This window comes from Patella vulgata, chromosome 5 (genome assembly GCF_932274485.2).
Source record: "Patella vulgata chromosome 5, xgPatVulg1.2, whole genome shotgun sequence".
Lineage (NCBI taxonomy): Eukaryota > Metazoa > Mollusca > Gastropoda > Patellidae > Patella > Patella vulgata.
In genome coordinates, this window is record NC_065883.2 from 63863944 (window position 1) to 63870052 (window position 6109).

The following is a 6109-nucleotide window of genomic DNA, read 5'->3' on the forward strand; positions in this document are numbered from 1 at the left end:
ACAACGAAGGTTCACATTGGCGAGCACGTAAAAGATCCCCTCTGTCAGTGCAAAATTATCCCCCAAGCCATAGCACGTTTGAAAGTGCAGTTGACGAGACGATAAACTAGTTAATTAAATCATTTCCTTTCTTGTCACAACATACTTTCAAAATTTCTCGTGTCTTTGCTATGCCTTATATAGCTTACAATATAAATGTTTTGTCTTGCCTCCGTTATTATAATGTTTTCTGAGTTTCTATTTTCGATTAAACTGTTATGTGTGGTACTTCAGGGAAAGACAATTACACGATTTCGTCTACAGTTACCCAGTTAACAGTGATGGTTAGATTTACGTAAAGTTTACGTCATTATGGTTAGATTATGGTTAGCGTCCAATAATGGTAAAATTCTTTGGTTAAATTTACGTTACTTTTACGTCATAATGGTTATGGTTACTTTTACGTCAGAAAATGACGTAAATGTAACGTAAACTTTATGACGGATTACTAACAAATTTTTTTCCCTTTGAATACTTCTTGATTAAATAACATTACAAGTGTGTGCACATTCTAACAATTGATATATAGTCGGAATTCAGACATAATAATTATATATGTATTATTGGTTATAATTCTAACGTTAATCTAACGTAAATTTTACATCAGGTTTCTAACCGTTAGTTTATGGTTAGTTTTCTGACGTAAATCTAACGTTAGTTTTCTGACGTAAATCTAACGTTAGTTTTCTGACGTAAATCTAACGTTAGTTTTCTAACGTTAATATAATGTTAGTTTTCTAACGTTAATGTAATGTTAGTTTTATGTCATAATTTTAACCGTTAATTTAACGTTAGTTTTCTAACGTAAATCTAATGTTAATTTTATAACATAAATCTAACTTTAGTTTTCTAACATAAATCTAACGTTAGTTTTCTAACATAAACCTGATATTAGTTGTAAAACGTAAAACAAATGTCAGTTTAATGTCATGATACTAACAATTAAGGGCCTGACAAGACAGCTGTCTAGTCATTAAAATGGGTAAGACCCTGGCTCGCTAGCCTGGAGGTCGGGTGTTCGATCCCTGCATTGGCCGAGAAAGTTCATCCAGATTTCCGGCGTGGTTTCCCCTTGTCAGTGATGCAGGACGGAGAGCCTGACAAGGACAGCTGTCTAGTTGTTCAGATGGGATAAAAAAAAAACGAGGTCCTGTGTACACATTGGCATGCATGTAAAAGATCCCTTGACAGTTGGAATTCGATATAAGAGTAGGCCGTAGTGCCACTGTCGGGGCAAAATTTCCCTCATAACACACTGTATGGTGTATGGCCATCTTCATTAGCCCAGTTCGGAGCAGAACAGTTGGACGTTAAACCCCATTTCATTTCATTACATTTTGTATCCATTTCTAAGTGCCCAAGATTAGAGATCTAGCTCCTTTAATAGTTGCGGTCTCTAGGTGACACACAAAGAGAAAACGAATGAATGAATGATCTACTCTCATTTCAAATTCCAAATGTCAAGGGTTCTTTTACGTGCACACCCACGTGATGGACTAGACACTGTTTTTTTGAGGTCCTCTGTCCTACACCACTACTAACAAAGGGAACTTTCTCGACCAACATGGGGATCACGTTGGCTAAGACGCTGACTCGCTAGCCTGGAGGTCGGGTGTTCGATCCCTGCATTGGCTGAGAAAGTTCATCCAGATTTTTCTGCGTGTTTTCCCCTTGTCAGTGATACAGGACGGAGGGCCTGACAAGAACAGCTGTCTCGTCAGGGATGAAAAACTGAGGTCACGTGTACACACAGGAGTGCACATGAAAGATCCCTTGGTAGTTGGAACTTGATATAAGAGTAGGCCATAGCGCCGCTGCCTGGGCAAAATTTCCTTCATAGCATACTGTATGGCGTATGCTCATCTTCATTAGCTCAGTTTAGGAGCAGAACCCCTCATTTGCTAGCCAGTGTGTTACTAATTACTAGAGAGAGAGAGAGAGAGAGAAATGGGGTTTAACGTCTACGCGACACAAACTAGGTCATTTCGGGACTAACATATGGTTTAATTTTTATTTACATAATTCGCTTGCGCGTAGGGGTCTTTAGCAGTGGGAGAAAACCGGAGGTTGGACAGGCGACCCTACTCCTTGTCACGTACAACCGGGGATTCGAAACCACGCCAGTCAACTCAATGACAGACTTTATGATACAGCGCCCGCACGCTAACCATTCAGCCATCCAACCCCCCGTTACTAATTACTAAGTTTGTGAAATGTAGGTTTTTCCTCATGTAGGTTTGTCCTGATGAAATCGGTTTATTGTCCTACTGTTCTGCTCCGACTGGGCTAATGAAGACAGGTACATACCATAAAATGTGCTATGAGGGAAATTTTGCCTACTAATATCGAATCCAACTGCCAAGGGATCTTTTCGTGCAAGCCAATGTATACATGGTACCTCGGTTTTTTGTCCCATCTGAGTGACTAGACTACTGTCCTTGTTCCTGCACCTCTGAAAAGGGGAAACCATGTCGGAAAATCCTGATGAACTTTCTCCACCAATGCAGGGATCGAACACGTGCCCTACGGATTACCGAGCCAGCATCTTACGCACTTAGCCACCATGGCTTTATCAAAATTAGTAATGAAGATGTGCTATGACAGAAATTTTGCCTGGACAGCAGCATTACCGCACTTACTAATGAAGAAGTGCTAGGAAAGACATTTTGCCTGGAGAGCAGCATTTCCACATATAGTCATTACCAATAGTTCTAAGTGCACGCCAACCTGTAAAACATGTCTTTACACACTTTTCCATCATTACCAATTACTAGTCTGCGGGTTCACTAGTCTGTGGGTGCACTAATCCGTGCATTCACTAGTCCACTAGTCTGACTCTATAAAATACTATAAATATGAGTATTAAAGAAACCCAGTAGATATGGTGACTGATATCACCCTTCGTAAGGCGATAACCCAACATCACGGCATTTTAACCCGAAATCACAACATTTTAACCATTATAGCATATGCCCTTCTTCATTAGCCCACTTGGAACAAAATAGTAGGATGTTCAAACCCCATTTAAAATTCATTTTTATACTTTTCTGAACCAATCGGACTATTGAAGATAGTCATACGCAATGCAGAGTGCTATGACGGAAATTTTCTATGGACTGTGGCAGGGCGGAGGATCTGGCAAGGGATAAGGTATAGTTGTTCGGGTCATACGAAAAATCAAGTCCTCGTGTACATATTGGCATACACGTAAAAGACACTCCGACAGTTGTAATTCAATATCAGAGTAGGCCATAGTGCCGCTATCCGTGCAAAGTTTCCGTCATAGTACACTGTATATAGTGTATGCCTGTCTTCATTAGCTCACTCAGAGCAAAACAGTAGGATGTTTAATCTCATTTAATTTTATTTAATTTTCCTACTTTTCTGCACCAATGGGACTATAAAAGATAGGCTGGCAAGCGGACGAGTGCACCCATTGACTATTGAGCATCATTTACTTGAAAACGTTGAGAGAACCCTCAACGAAATGTCGCTTTAATTAAAATAGTAATTGTGTTTTTTGTTTTATCATCGAGTCAAGTGAACGTTAAACCCCATTTCTCTCTCTCTCAATTTTGATACCCAAAAATTTGACAAAACAAATAATGATTGATTGTCGGAAACTGTTTCATAAAGCAAAGTTGTTCTCTACTAAAAGGTTATCACTGTCCAAATGTTAGGAGTAGTCCACACCTAGGCCGACTATGCATGAAGTGTTTTTATAATTAAATTTATTAAATATAGTACCTTGCATCAGTAAATATAAAATTAATGATCCTTTCACCAGTAAATATAAATTAAAATTACCCGATTTGATTATTCTTTTAATATAACGTAATCATGTAACCTCATATAAAATATGGTAGAGCGTATACAAACAAATAATATGAATAGATTCATTATCAGAAATATTACAGGCCTTTCAAACGAACAGTCGCCATTTTTAGACCTAAATACATGTAGATGTACAAATATATTTTTATCGTCTCGGGCAAGGTCAAGGTCACGATCTGTTCACGGTTGATGATTGTGTTTAAATCGGTTTATATCATATTATTTCTATTCACATTACAATATTTTTTTTATAGGTTACGGTTATTGTTGTTATTTATCAAAATTGCTTCAATTATTTATTAAATATTTTTTGTTTGTTCGTTTGACCGGAACGTACGGAATTCTGGGATTTAAAATGGCGGCATAGCTTATTATTTTTCCCAAAGAAGAAATGATGCCGTGATTTAAAGTTAAATAAAGCTATTCCACACATACACACACGATTTTGGATTCAGCAAAGTAAAGTTGAAGGTAAGTGCACTTTTTATGCGAACTTCCGTTGACAGTATACCGATAGATCTAATGTTCATAAAAAAATAATCTGGCCGTGGAAAAAGTTTGCACGCAACTTTGTATATCAGACAGTCAGTATTTGTTTTTAACACGATGCAGTTACATTGTCCGTAAACCATACTATTCATAAACAAAATCAACATTGCTTTAAGTTATCGAAAGTAATACTGGTTCCAAAATTGTTTTTAAAAAATCTGGATCCAAAAATTATCAAACACATAACGAATTTATTAATGATGTAGACTGTTAAAATTCAGGCTGTGCTAATTATAATATAAGTACATGTAGTATTTTCTAAACATTTTTATGGGTGTTTCAGGTTGGGTTTTTTTGTTGTTATTGTACTGATATTTTTGCAAATTTAATAATGCATAATGCAAGAGCTAAATCTATATATTGTACGTAGGTTAAGTAGGTATTTCTTGAGACTGTAAATGTTAAATTTTTTTATAAGACATTTTAATGTATTAACTTGCTAAGTCTATAATCAAGTCTCAATGCCATCGGGTGCTCGAGATGTTCACAGATTCAAACACTGGCGGTTAATGTTAATGATTTAATTTAATTGAAAAATGGATAATCAAGACTTTAAGCTTATATACATAGGCCTATTTATATGATATAACATTAAATAACAAGTTTGCCCGTACATACTTGTACATAAAGGTTTCAGTCCTACTCCCCTGCTTATTTATTCTTGTGGTGGCCAAGAAAGTTCATCAGGATTTTCTGGCATGGTGCCTCTTTTAACTGGTGCAAGACAGAGGGGCTGGTAAGGGCTAATGTACAGTTGTTCGGATAGGACAAAAAACCAAGCTCTTTTGTACACACGGTCCAGTCAAAATTTTCATCATAGCACACTTTCAAGCATTTGTCCAACTTCTTTAGCCCAGTTTGAGCAGCACAGTATGATGTTGAACCCCATTTCATTACAGATCCACAGTAGGTTGGCTGTCAGCCCAGTTGGAGCTGAACAGTAGGCCGTTTAACCCAATATCGTTTTTTTGGGGAGTATAAAGTTGCTTTTTATTTATTTATTTTTTTTTTTACAGATCCTACATGTATATTTGAGCACCCGTGGTGGCAGTAATGACAAAGAAGTTCTAAAAAGATTTATATGGGCTTTATAATGAAAGTTAGACAACACTACTACTTGCCAAACACTACTACTTGTCACATAATGTAATGATATAAATATATATGTATCTATGGTAGCACAAATATCATCAGAATGTAGGCCAAAGCTTTACAAGCATTGTAGGCCTAAAATACTTTCTGTCTGAACTTTTGACAGTCAATTCTTTGATGACTAGTTAGTTTAGAGCAGATATCCTGTCACAGTATTATATACTATTCAAAAAAAGTAGGGGATATTTGATTTTTAAGTGTTATTAAAGTCACATAATGAAACTGACGAAGAAACAAATGACAAAATGAAATGAAGTTCACATTCATCGATTTATTCCAAATGATCGTTAGACTAAGTAAGGCACAGACTGACCATTATAAGGGTAAAATGATACCCGGGGTCAAACAGCAAAGTTACCACAGCATCACAACCAAGTCAGTAACGAGTAAATCCTCCTCTGTTTGCCAAACAAGCATTGATCCGACGTGGCATACTCCTAATGAGACGTCTAAGGTCATTTTGGTCCAGATTGTCCCATTCCTGTTGCAACGCAGCAGCAAGTTCTTGGACATTGGCAGGACGTTGTTGACGTTG